Below are 14,153 nucleotides of genomic sequence, written 5' to 3'. Positions count from 1 at the left end.
CTGCCAAGGTATGAATTGAGTCTAAGGCACCAAGGCTGCGGTCCGTGATTGTTCCAAGGGATTTCTGGAGAAAAGAACAAATCCTAGGGCTCTAAACAGGCCAGGCCCCAACCATATGGCTCAGAAAATGGCAGCAGTCAATCACTACTATAACAGTTCCACATTGGAATCAACCTAAATGTCCTTCAAGAGGAGTGTATTAGTTTCGTAGGGCTGCTGTAACAAATACCACCAACTGGGTGGTTTAAAATAACAGAAATTCATTGTCTCACAATTCTGGAAGCTAGAAATCCAAAGTCAGGGTGTCAGTAAGGCCAGGCTTCCTCTGAGAGTCTGGGTAGAATCCTTCCTTGCCTCTTCCTTGCTTCCAGTGGTGGCCATCAGTCCTTGGTGTTCCTTGGCTTATGGCTGCATCACGCCAGTCTCTGCCTCTTTCATCATGTGGCATTCTCCCTGTGTCTCTGTCTCTCACCTTCTTGTAAGAACACCAGTCTTGTTGGATGAGGACCTGCCCTAATGAAGTATGATCTCATCTGAACTCATCAGTTGCAAAGATCCTATTTCCAAACAAGGTCACGCCATGGTTACCAGGAATCAGTGTTTCTACATATCTTTTTGGGGGACACAATTCAACCCATAACTGGGGAAATGGATGAATTAGGAATAAATTATGGAAGAATGTCCATTATGGATCTTTTTTTTTTTTAAACATCTTTATTGAAGTATAATTGCTTCACAATGGTGTGTTAGTTTCTGCTTTATAACAAAGAGAATCAGCTACAGATATACACACGTTCCCATATCTCCTCCCTCCCGCATCTCCCTCCCTCCCACCCTCCCCATCCCACCCCCCCAGGCGGTCACAAAGCACCGTGCTGATCTCCCGGTGCTATGCGGCTGCTTCCCACTAGCTATCCATTTTACATTTGGTAGTGTATAAAAAAAAAAAAAAAGCAAGGTGCAAGAAAAAAAAATACATAGCATGATCCCCTTTTTGATCTTTTTTTTTTTTTTTTTGGCCACACTGCACGGCTTGCGGGATCTTAGTTCCCTGACCAGGGATCAAACCCATGCCCCCTGCAGTGGAAGCACAGAGTCCTAACCACTGGACTGCCAGGCAATTCCCTCCCTTTTTTGATCTTAAAAACAGAATTTATATATGAGCCTTTATGAGTGATTTTTACTTTTCATTTATTCAGTCAACAAATATTTACTAAGCTCTCACCAGGGATATAGCAGGTATCCCTGCTAGGAACTCGGGCAGGTCCCATCCCTGCCCTCCTAGAGCTTACAATTAAGTATGCAGCTCGCTGGAAGGATGCCCATCGTTTCTATTTCCAACTGACCTTGGAAGGAGAAAGGGAAATATTTTTAAATTTATCTTTTCTGTATTGCTTGAAGTTTTGTAAAAAGCATGTTATTAATTTGTAACTTTTTAAAATTGTTTAACCTTTTTTTTAATCCTGAAGTCCAGCCCTTTGGAAGCTTCTTTGTATGTCTTCCTGAGCACAGTGGCCCTGACACAGCTGTGTAAGTAGTGAGACCACCATGTGCCAAAGGCTGTTGGACCAACCAGCCAGGCTTTCCCTGAGTGTGGGTAAGTGCAAATTAGTAGGAACGTTGTACACAATCCAATCGCTCACTTACTAAAATTTTATTGAACTTGTAATTATACATTTACATATGTGTTTATTTGATGTCTGTCTCTCCTGCTAGATTCTGAACTTCGAGATAGTGGGGCCGTGTTGGTTTTGTCCAACATTGTATAACCAGCCTCCAGCACAGCATTCAACACAAATTAGCTACTCAGTAAAAGGGTGTTGAATGAATGAAAGAATGCCAAGCCTTGGGTTGGCTCCTATCCATCGTCTAGTCTAATCCACTTATTTTATAACTGATTAAATTGAAACCCAGAGAAGTCAATCCACAGAGCAAGTTAGCCGTAGCCAACCCCAGAAGAGCCTTATCGTTCCCAATCCAGACTCTCACCTTAAAAAAACAATAATAACGTGATACACATTTTATAGTGAGATGAAAAGACATATAGCCAATTAAGCACAGAGAAGTACTGTCTAATAATAATCAAAATTGTAAACCATTCTTTTCATCCAACTGTGCCTTTTCCCACTGAGGCTAAGTATTCAACAGATGTTGGGGTTTGTGGGTGCTAGTTAATCACACCCCTCACTTTTCCAAGTTCTGATCCAATTAAGAAATAGTCACAGGAGACAAGTAGGGATAAAAAAATGTCAGCTTTATTGCTGGTCCAGATGGGTTGGAGGATGTGGCTTAGACCCAAGGCCCAAATGGGCTTCCTTTCGTTCTCTCCTGATTTGACCTTACCCACCCACTCACAGCAGAGCAGCTGGACCATTGAAGTCCTCCCGAGAAGGGGCTGGGCCTGCCCTGGTGTTCATTGCCTGGAGGAGGTAGGAGCAGAGAACACACGCTGCTTGTAGTTCGATCAGTTCTAGACAGAGAGCCAGGAATGGGCTGAGCAAGGCACACTTGATACATTTTCCCAGTGCTGCCAACCCAAGGGGTCACTCCTCCCCTCCCAGTGAGGAACAGGAAGTGGGTGCCAAGAAAGTCAAAAAAGTTTCATCCCAGAACTTCCAAGAGAATGTCAGTTCCTGTTTTATGGGCTGATAGGAGAACGCAGAGAGGAGAAAATTGTCCCCCTTAATGACAGCCTTCAATTCACTCAATACCTTTTCATAGAATCTAAAAACCTCTGTGTTCCAGGAAGCACCCTTAAGGTTAAAGGTTGTGTCAATTGAAGGTGAATTTGCTGGGAAAAAAAAACAAATAAACAAACAAAACAGGAAATTAAACAATTGGTGACTTAAACTAATAAGGGATCTGTTTTTCTTAATCAACAGGAAATGCAGAGGCAGGCAGTCCTGGATCCGTGTGAAGCTCCAGGACCAGGGCTCCTTCTGTCTTTCTGTCGCACCATCTTTACCAAGTGGCCTTTGCCCTCACAGTCACAGGATTTCTTCTCCATCTCCAATCATTCTATCTACATCCCAGGTGGGAGGAAGGGTTAAGGCCAAAGGGACAGCTAAGTCTGTCCCTTTTATCAGGAAAATAATAGCTTTTCTGGAAACTCCATTCAGAACATGTGTGTTTTCATCTCATTGGCTAGAACTGTGTCACTTGCCCCACTTCTCGGCAAGGGCCTTTGATTTAATTTCTAACTTGGCAAAATTGCATTCTTTCAAATAAAGGAAGAATAAGAATGAATATTAGATAGCAGAATGACCTGCCAGAAAGGTCACAAAACAATGCTGAAAGAAAACATAGAAAATATGGTCAAAGAATTGCTTTTTTAAAAAGATCTAAATGGGTTGGGTTTGTGTGTGTGTGTGTGTGTGTGCGCGCGTGTGTGTGTGTGCACGTGTGTGTGTGTATATTCCATTTTTATTTTTTGGCAAACATTCAAGAAAGAGATTATTCCCTGTGCAGATACTTTCAGAGCATAAAAAGATAGGAAATTTAGTTCATTTTACAGAGCTGGCATAACCCTGATACCTAACAAAGAGAAAACACACACTAAATAAACAAATTAATTAACTAATTAATTAAAACTACATACCAAGCTAACTTGCAAGCTGACAAAAATCCCATGTTTCCCCCACTCTTGGTTTCTCCCTTGCTTTATTGAAGCACATCCTCAAATGACTTCCTAAGAAAGAGTATGTGGGAAGTAAACTCTCTTAGTCCTTCTGTGTCTACAAATGTCTTTGATCTGCCCTGGTACCTAATGGACAGTTTAGCTGGGTATTGAATTCTAAACTGAAAGTCATTTTCCCTCAGAATTTTGAAGATATTGTTCCACTGTCTTTTGGCATCCATCACTGCTGTTGAGAAATCTGGTGACTTTCTGGGTTTCATTCCTTTGTAGGTGACTTTTTTCTCTCTCTGGAAACTTTTAGAGAACATCTTCTCATGTTCCTAGGTATTCTGAAATTTCCCAATCTTGTTTGTTCTCTATGCTGGGGACTAGAGGAGATCTATTGATCTTGAAGACTTGAGTTTTTTTGGTCTGGGAAATTCTGTTCAATTATTTATTTGAATATTCTCTCCTGCTTTCTCTCTTCTACCTAAAATACTTATTGATCAATCCTAGACCTCCAGCACTTTTTTGTGTCTTATCTTTTCTCTAATGAAATTCTGTTTCTTTCCCTTTCTGCTTTATTTTCTGACAGATTACCTTGACCTTAACTTTCCATCTTTCCACTGAATTTTAGCTATATTTTTTATGTCCAGGGACTTTTTTGTTCTCTAATTGTTCCTTTTTCATAGCACTACTCATGTTTCATAGATATAGTGTCTTCTTGAATTCTCTTTTTAAGTTCTCTTCTACCTATAAATTGTTTCTGTTTTCTTGGAGGTCTCTTTTTCAGTTTGTTTATCTTAGTTCTTTCTACTTCGTATTTCAGGTTTCCTCAAATAACTTCTGGCTTATGGTTGCCCATTCATAGTTAAGAATGAAGCAGTAGAAAAGTTTCCTGAAAGCTTTGTATACACAGATAAGAGGAACTGAATGGCAGGCTTTGTTTCAGAGTGAGCTGGTCTTTGTGTTTGGGGACTTCTAAACGTCAGCCTGCAATGTGCTTTACTCTAGGATACCACCTTAAAACCAGCTCTCCTAGTCTTCCTCAGACAGTTTCATTTCTTTAAAGAAGACCCTCCCTTTTAGTGGGGAGGAGGAATATGGGGAAGGGAGGGGCAGAGCTGAGCACTCTGCATACCTGGCTGAGTATTCTGCGTACGAGGAGCAGAGAAATTTTTTGTCCCATTTATAGACTTTCAATTAGATCCCCATTTTCAGCCACGTACCCACTTCCCACCCTCCATTGCACCCAGCATGTCCACATCTCAAGCTTCTTCAGGCTTCCATGGGTGGGTCAGCTCCCATCTTGGCTGCAGATCCTGCCATGTGCATCCAGCCTGCAGCATCTCCATCCTTCTTCCTCAGTCACGACTCTTCCATCAAGCCACTCATCCAGAAATTTGTTGAGACTTCTCTTGTCCACAGAAGCCCTCCCCCCAACTCTTTTCTTTGGAAAGACTTATATGTTTATTATTTATTTCTGAGACATTTCTGAGAAGGAGGAGATAAACCCATGTGCATTTGGTTGGCCATCACAAACTGGAAGTCCCACCTGCCTTGTAATGGGGGGTGGTGGGTGGTGGGCATGGGACTGGGTTCTCTTTTGCAATTTTACATTTTTACATTTTTACAATTTTACTGAGCAGAGTGCGAAGTCTTTCTAAGAGATGACACATTTACAAGAAATTCAAAAATATGCACAGAGATGCAAGGAAAACTTTTTTTTATTACATAACACATTTGAGTGTGTTGATTAAAATATATTTTAAATATGAAACTAAAATCAGACATGTCCCTAAAGCATCTCCTCAGAATCTTAAACATTTCATAGTATATACTCAAGAAACCACTGGCCTAGTAAAAAGAGCATGGAATTGGGAGTCAAATAAACCTGATTCAGATCCTGGCTCAACCATCTCTTCTCTCCAAATGTTACTTCACTCATCGGTACCTACCTCCTTACATTACTGGGAGAATTGAATCAGACAGTATACATGCAACGTACCTGGCACAGAACCTGGTGATTAGTAGGTGCTCAGTAAATGCTGATGACTATTCTTTCTCCCCACTTCATACTGAGCTTCTCACCACGCTCCACTTTGCTCTACACTATTTCCACCTCCCTCCTTCTCTACCTCTTTGAGCGCCTGCTCAGTCTTTAATGTTCAGATCACACATTCCCACATTTCAAAGTCTTCTGCCACCCTCCAGAAGGTTCACGGTTCTTTATTTTGTGCCCCCACCCAACCCTAGCACGTGTTCACACCTCCGTTGTAGCTCTAATCTCTCTGCGACAGAGAGAGCTGTGTGCACATCTGTCCCTCTGCTGGAGAAGGATTCCCCAAAGGCAGCATCCTGATCTTGTTCCTAAGTTTCCCCCCAGCACCCACTTTGGTAGCTGACACAGAGTAGGCACTCAATAAGTGTTGGAATCTAATTGAATTGCAACAAACTAACCTCAATTAGGGACAGCCTGAAACAACTGCCAGGCTGAGATACAAAAACCAAGCCGTGACCCAGAAAGACAGATTCTAACTTGTCCATGACGCAGACACCTTGTTCCTTTCCTGTAGGAGTTTCTGAGCTGTTGTCATCATGACCTCCGCCCCCAGTCCTGCCCCTGTGCCAAACACAAGTAAACACGTTCAACTCCAGGAGACAGAACTTTGGTTTGGCTCGGCCCTTTCCGCACCCCATGAGACAGAGTCAGGAGGACCAGACAGAGCTCACCTGGATTTATGGGAACCCACTGGGTGGGGATAGGATTTTTTTATCCTCCAGAGTGACATGTTTAGCTCTGGGGCTGGGCTGGGGCAGGATGCTTTCTCTGTTATTCTCCTTTGCCTTCTTGGGAAGCACATGACAGAAGAAAACATTTGGGGTCCTGGCCTCTCCCCTCTTCCTCCCTCTGCCTTCACCTCTGACACAGGCAGGGTCAGGCCATGAATCAAGCAAAACCTCTGTTTGGTGTCATATCTCTTATGACACTATCTGTAAGCGGGACCCTGTTCTGGGATCTCGCACAGACTACCCATATTGGGGGTCACTGGTGTCATGAAGAATGAAAAGTCCCTGTCCTCCAGGAACCCCTAGTCTAATGAGGGGTGGGGTAGGGAGATACAGTATAGTCCCAGCCCTGGAGTTGCTCCCCAGCTGATGCGGTCACACCCACACTAGGGAACACCCAGTCCAGAGTGGGGGACTGCGCAGGCACAAACAAGCATCATCCAAAGTTGAATAGATACAGCCCCAGTCATGGCACCTACTGTGTACCAAGCATTTGACATATGTATCATGTACATGGTCCTACCCCAGGGGTGTGGTCTCAAAGCTGTGCTATCATCAAAGGTGGCAACCAAAAAATAACAATTTCAAAATAACTCGGTTTGTTGACTTGAAATGCCTGAACCCGAACAACAGGGCTTCATAGATCACAGCGATGCTTCTTCAGTCTTCTTGCTCCCATCCGCTCTTCTCCCTCATACACTGCAGCTGCTCCCAAACCTCCCTCCTCTCTTAGTCTTGCCCCTGCTCCTTCTTCCTCTCTCTATCCTGCCAACTCTATAGCACATTTGCCCAGGGATTTTTCTGACAAATCAGCCCCTTACTTAGAGGCCAACGGAGGCAAAGAAACTGAGTCAGCCAAGCCAGAATTTTCTCCAACGGGCAGGGAGAAGGGAAAGCCTGGGAAAGAACACTCATACACTAATCATTTCCATCCTGTCATATATACATATTGGTTGACACGATTGTCCTTATTCTATAGATGAAAAAACTGAGTTTAGCAAGTAACACGTGACCAATGGCATGCCATTGATCCCTGGGGGAAGAGGGACTTGAACCCACGCCTTCTGGCTTCTGTGCAAGGGGAGATGTGGTCCCTGAAAAAGACAAATATCAATTAGCAGGGTGCCCAGAGTGAAGGAGTCGGGTGACTCATGGCTTTGTGGAAAGCACCTCCAGGGTGAGGCAAATTTTTCTTCAGTACCTCAGGATACGTATGTGTTTGTGTCTGTGCATCTGGGGAGTCGGTGAGGTGACCGCAGGGAGTTCCCCTCAGCCGTGGTCCACTGCCCACACTTCCCAGTGTGGGAGGACATTCCACGAGGAGTTCCTCATCCCGGGGAGGTTCAGGGAGCACTGTGAGGATGGCTCCAACGCTAAGGAAGATACAGAGGGTCAGAGTGGGCCCGGGGGCTCCTGGGGGCCAGCCTGGAAGCATAATTCACTCACGGGCGTCTTGTTACAGAACGTGCAGGTTCTGTCTTCAGCAACACCAGGCTGGTGTAGCAGAGAATTTTGCCAATTTTACAATTGAGAAAACTGAGACCCAAAGAAGTTACACCGCCAGGCTGACACCCAGACCTTCTGACTCCTTCCACAACCTGCAGCCACCCCGGCTGCTGGGGAGGGGTAGACACACCTGGACCCCACTCCCACGCCCCCAACCCACCCCAAAATGGGGCCTCAGATGGCCTTTGACACCTCCCTCTTTTCTTTCTGGAGCCCCCAAGTGACTCTGGACATGGGCTCCTCGGGGTAGACCCAGGGAGCTTGTCCAGCTGGCTCTTTCCTAGGCTCTGTGAATGGAGGGATGCCAGCAATGACCACACTGTGGGGTGGGGATTTGAACGCCGGGCAGGGGCCCGCTGGGGACCTCTTCCTGTTCTGCCACAAGCCCACACCCAGGGCGGTCTTCCTCCACTGCCCAGGAGGAGGTGGGAACGCATCACAGGGTATAGAACCCCGGTGGGGGGAAGGGGAGAGGACAGGAGGACAGAGGGCCCTGAACAGTTGGGGCGCTCACCCCTCTCCTCCATGCCCAGCCCCCTTTAACTGGATTACTGTTGTCTTATTTGTCTACACTGACTGGCAAGCTTCCATTTGAAGAAAGGGTCCGGCATCCTCCCTTCTTTCTTAGGAATATCTTTGTACAGGGTTTGTTTGCAAGCATTTTCTGTTGCGTGTGTTTAAATCGGGATTTCCCCCTCCATTCAGGAGGTTCCTAGGTGGCGGATGAAGATGGGCCAGGGGAGTTGTCTCACCTTCACTGCTCCTGGGTTCCGCCGCTCTAGACCCCAGAAGTATTGAAAATATGGCTTCTCCTTGAGGCCTCCGCCACTGGACACCTCTCCCTGCTCAGTATCTGAACCTTCTGAACTCCTCTGTCTTTTACCCGCCATGGTTCGACCCTGCCCGATTCAGATGCTACAACCAAGAGTTAGTTCCCCAGTTCTTCTAGAAGGAAGTTTGTGTGGGATATCTCTGAGGTCCTCAAAGACATCGGCTGCCCCCGTGCCCTCAGACCTTCCCACAGCCCCTTGAGCATCCCTGGGTTCCAGGAGGGATTTTGCTTCACCTGCACGTCGGTTCCATGTCGAATGTAGAAGATGCCACTGAATGATGCTTGTTCGCAGTTAACTGCCTTTTCTCTTCTCTTGTCGCCTCTGCACAGCTGTTAAACTCCACCGCCTCTTTTAAAGCCCTCTAGCTCCACTGATTCTGGCAGTGGAATGCCTGGAAGAAGGACCTTGGTCCTGGTCTTCTTTGAAGAAAGAACTCAGCAAAGAGATCAAGATTGTGAAATTGAGACAGTGTTTATCAGTAGCAAAGTACATGTGGAAGAGCACACGGGTGAACTTTGAGTGAGCTGCTCACAATAGGGGTGGCTTAAGTTGCTCATACGGGTTTTCTGGGTTGTCTCTAGCTAACCATCTTGCTTGTGCCCATATTTGTTCTGACTCAGAGTCCTTCCTGGTGTGCACATGCATCTCTCAGCCACGTGCATCTTCCAGCATGAAGGTTTCTGGGAGGTTGGCAGGACATATTATGGGCTGGTGACTCCTTCCTCCTTTTGTCCCTCCCCTAGACTGAGGACCCCTTCTGCGCAGGTGTCAGGCTGGGTTTTCACCTAATCAGGACCCGATGCTCCTGCTGGTATCTTGTGTCAGCAGGAGACCAGTTGCAACTGCTCAGCCTGGGGCCTATCTATCTCCTATCCCACCAGGACACTTCATCCAAAGACCGAGAGTACTAGGGGAAGCAGGTGTTCTAGTCCCCCATGCACCCTGCCCTGTGACCTGAGCACTTTGGGTGGACACCCAAAGGTAGTGAGACCAGAGCAAGGATTTGAGGCTGTTCAGTTCACAGCTCACATTGGAGAATCCTACCCTGGAAGGAAGGCAGGGGACTGGATTGGATGACCTTGGGCCCTCAGTGCTGAAGATCAGTGGTGGGGCTGCTCCCAGAGCCCCAGGTGCTGGTCAGCAGAGTCTCTTTTCCCTCCGACCTTCCAGGAAGACGTTCTTCCCCTCCTTGTGCAGGTCTGTTGGCTGGTCTGGGAAGCAAACCCGTGAGGCAAAGGAGGGAGCCAGAGGCAAGGAAGGCAGTGGGAAAACCAGCCCGAGATCAGAGGCCTGAACTCCATGTGTCCCCACCATCCCCATAAATCCAGACCCCAACGCCAGCCACAGCAGGGAGTGGGGCCTGGGGCTTTATGAATGAAATGAGTGGAGAAGCACCTCGAAGCCAGCAAATGCACCCCGCAGCCTGAGGCCTGAGCCCTGCCAGAACCACAGACAGTCCTCGGCACCAGGAGGACGGACGGATGGGGAGACAGAGCTGCGGCCCCACAAACCCACCCCCGCCACGCCACTCACCACGCCATACATCAGTAGGGTTCCTCAGAGCCTCTTGGGGGGCCTGCGGGTGGCAGGGAGTTACCTGGCAACCAGGACTCTGGGAGGGAACGTTCCTCAAGGCCCCAGTTTCAAGACAAAGAAACAGCCCTGCCCTTAGGGAGCTCCACTCCAAGGGGGAGACCCAGGCCTTACTTGGGGTGTAGCAGGGGTTGGGTCAGGCCCGCTCACTGAGACACCTCAGGGCTCCACCACGACTCCCTCCCCCAGGGCAGGGCGAGGCTGAGGGTGGAGGGTGGAGACTCCGTGAATAAGCAGGGTTCGCAAGGGCTGCGCTTCCAAGAAAAGTGACTCAGAGGCAGGGAGAGAGGAGAAGCCCTCACCTGGCCCAGTGGGCTCAGCTGCCCGGGCACCTGGGAGACTCCTGTGCCTTCGTACACCCCCAGGCACCACTACTCCCAGAAAAGGGTCTTTGGAGACAGGCCCCTGTGCAGCTCAGGGAAGATTCCCGGGGCCAAGAGTCCTGTAAATGCTGGTAGGGTCGGGAGGAGACCTTAATGAACTCCTCTCCCAGAGCCCTGACTTCTTTCTGCCCGGAGCTCAAACGAGCTCAAACAGCGTTTGCGGGAAAACACCCACTGCAGGTGCCTGGTCTCCCCCTGGGCATGCGCCTTGGACACGTGCCAGCTGACTCTCCTGCGCACTTGGCACTTCACCCTGGCTGGTCTGCCTCCAGCCTGTCCTCCAAGACAGGCAATGAGCTGCCTGAAGGCAGAGCCCGGCCTGGCTCCGGCTCCCCAGGGCACTTTGCTCAGAGCACACTCACGATGGGTGTTTACAAGTGTTGAAAAACCTATTAGGTACAGTATTTCTTAAGGCCGATCATGTGCCCGCATCTCCACCACCACCACCCTAAAGCTTGCACCCTCTCGGACCTGCCACGACCTCGGAACTAGTCTTCCAGCTTCCTCTCTTGACCACCAGTCCCATCCTTCAGCCATACCACAGCCAAAGGACCTTTCAAAACAGTGTCGTGCTTCTTCAAACACTGTTGTTCCCACTGCTCTTGGGATGGACCTAAAATATCTAACCCGGTCTGCAAGGGCTGGGGCCTGGTTACCTCTCCAGCCTCGTCATTGTAAGCCCCATTCTTTGTGTACCAGCTGCACTGATTGTCTCTGGCTCTTCAAGTGGACTACTATCACTTCTACCTCAGGACCTTTGCACTTACCATTCCCTCCACCCGCCAGCTCTTTCTCTCTGCCTTCACACCCTTTGCCTGCCTAATTCTTATTGTCTTTGGACGTCAGATTAGTTGTCTCCTTCTTGGAGAAGCCCTCCCTGATCTCCCAGAAGCAGGTTCCCCATTACATACTCTCAAAGCAACCACAGCTTTTCCTTCACTGCATCTTTCACCATTTGTAATTATACATATGCATGGTTCTTTCATCAATGTCTATTCCCCTCCTGCCCCAAAGTCTGTCAGCAGGATATAGACCACCTGCCCAGCCCCAGCTGAGGGACACACCTGACCTAGAAATGTTCTGCACCCCGGTGGGCTGAAATTTGGGAAGTACCTGACCCAAGAGGTGAGCCCCACTCTGTGCCAAAGGTGTGCGGAGGAGGAACAGGAGTGGGGAGAGGCATGCATTCTCACCAAAAGGGAAAGGGAAAGCTGAGGAATATTTAGAGCGGGAGATAAGGTGGCCAAAAGGAAATGAGCTCCTGGGAGCTGTTGGCTTGAGGCAGGGCAGTTTAGAATGAAGGTTGCAGATCAAAGCCACAGGAAGTGGGCTGGTTTTTTTCAGTAACGGAAGAATCAGATCAAAGCCACACTTTCCTGTCTGGGTGGGGTAGGCAATTCATTCACTTATTCATCCGGATTCGTACGTTATCATAGGTCATTCAACAAATATTGATGGAGAACCTTTCTCTGTGCCAGGCCCCGTGCTATGCCCTGAGGCTACAGTGATGAGTGCAAGTGGATTGGACCCCTATTCTCCTGAATTTACAAGCATCTTGCTTAGTGTCCAGACCAGTTTTTAAGTGGCAAGATTGCAGTCCATTTAGTGAGTCACTGCCAGTATTTTTAGAAATGAAATACAGAATGGAATGGAATGGAATGGGATGGGATGCAATGGGAGGGAATGGAATGGGATGGGATGCAATGGAAAATATCACTGTATCCCACATAATAGGAAGAAAAGGAAAAACACTGTTTCAGTTGTATATGTATTACGTGAACTGGATAGCAGCATAAAATGTATTTCTTACCGTTGGTCATGATCAAAAAGGTTTGAGAAATACCAGTCTGAAATAAATATTATTTATAATTCCATAAGCCCATAACTAAAGTCTGTGATAGGGAGCACGCAGGGACAGAGTGCTATGGAGAATGGAATGGTACAAACGCCATCTGGTCGGGGCTGGAGAAGGGTGGTCAGGGAAGTCTTCCCTGGGGAGAAGATGCTTGAGGGAGGAGGAGGGGGAAGGGGTGACGGAGGGGGAGGGGGAGAAGCTGTTAAATAGGCCTATCTTGAGAGGCCCAGCGTGGGGCAGAGACAGGCAGAGAGAACTATGTGGGCCATCTGGGAGGAAGGAGCATGGAAACTTTAAGGGAAGGAGACAAGAGGCCTGCAGTTTGGAGAGCAGAGAGGAGGATGGCATGACTTGAGGATGGAGAGGCAGGAAGGAGTCTTGTGGGGCTTGTTGGAGAGTTTGGCTTCTGAAAGGCAACAAGAAGCCACTGATGGGTTTAGTCATTCTTGCATTCAACAGCAGCTTGCCAGGTCATCCCTTGACCTGGCTGTCGTGGTTCTGGAGACACAAAGGTAAAAGCACCTGCAAGCCGCTTCCAGGCCAGCTGGGGGTCAAGACAGGTAGGAAGTGGTCAAGGCAGACTCTCATCCCAGTTGAGCAAACTGGTATCTTGGGCTGGGTTCCCCCGTGGCAGACTCTACAACAAGAATGTGCATGCCAGGGACTTCCCCAGCGGTCCAGTGGTTAAGACTTAGCACTTCCACTGCAGGGGGCGCAGGTTCGATCCCTGGTTGGGGAACTAAGATCCCACATGCTGCTCAGTGCGGCCAAAAAAAAAAAGAATGTGCATGCCATGCACCCCAGTGTTCACTGCAGCACTATTTACAATAGCCAAGACATGGAAGCTACTTAAATGTCCAATGACAGAGGAATGGATAAAGAAGATGTGGTACATATATACAAGGAAATATTACTCAGCCATAAGAAAGAACAAAATAGTGCCATTTGCAGCAACATGGATGGATTTAGAGATTATCATACTAAGTGAAGTAAGTCAGACAGAGAAAGACAAATATGATATCGCTCATGTGGAATCTACTTTTTTTTTAACGATACAAATGGACTTACTTATTTATAAAACAGAAACAGACTCACAGATTTTGAAAACAGACTTATGGTGACCAAAGGGGAAACATGGGGTGGGGAGGGGATACATTAGAAGCTTGGGATTAACATACACACACTACTAATATAAAATAGATAACCAAAAAGGACCTACTGTAAAACACAGGGAACTCTACTCAGTATTCTGTAATAACCTATATGGGAAAAGAATCTGAAGAAGAATGAATACGTATATATGTATAACTGAATCACTTTGCTGCACACCTGAAACTAACGCAACATGGTAAATCATCTGTACTCCAATTAAAAAAAAAAAAGGATGAGCGTGCCAGTCACTTACTTGGGGGGTGAGCCCAGGGAACACTGGTAGGAACATGGAAAAGTGACACAGAGAAGGGTAGGAGCCAATAGAGCGGGGTTGATGAGCGCCTCCCACCGGGGACCTCCAGGAGACCGCAAGGAACAGAGCTTCCTAAGGGAGAAGAGCTGTGGTTTCCATCCTCTAGGTCTCA

General features: G+C 47.5%; 1 long non-coding RNA gene across 1 annotated transcript; it reads right to left on the bottom strand.

The window, feature by feature from the left end:
* Positions 1 to 5,430: 5,430 nt before the first annotated feature.
* Positions 5,431 to 13,470, bottom strand: LOC137755348 (uncharacterized). The gene is made up of 3 exons (XR_011071995.1): positions 8,979 to 13,470; positions 7,608 to 7,779; positions 5,431 to 7,500 (listed from the first exon to the last, which is right to left on the bottom strand). It is a non-coding gene; the product is annotated as an uncharacterized lncRNA (long non-coding RNA).
* Between the last annotated feature and the right edge of the window lie 683 nt (positions 13,471 to 14,153).

The sequence above is a fragment of the Eschrichtius robustus genome, chromosome 20 (genome assembly GCF_028021215.1).
Source record: "Eschrichtius robustus isolate mEscRob2 chromosome 20, mEscRob2.pri, whole genome shotgun sequence".
In the NCBI taxonomy this organism is placed as follows: Eukaryota; Metazoa; Chordata; class Mammalia; order Artiodactyla; family Eschrichtiidae; genus Eschrichtius; species Eschrichtius robustus.
This window is presented reverse-complemented; position numbering and strand designations above follow the sequence as displayed.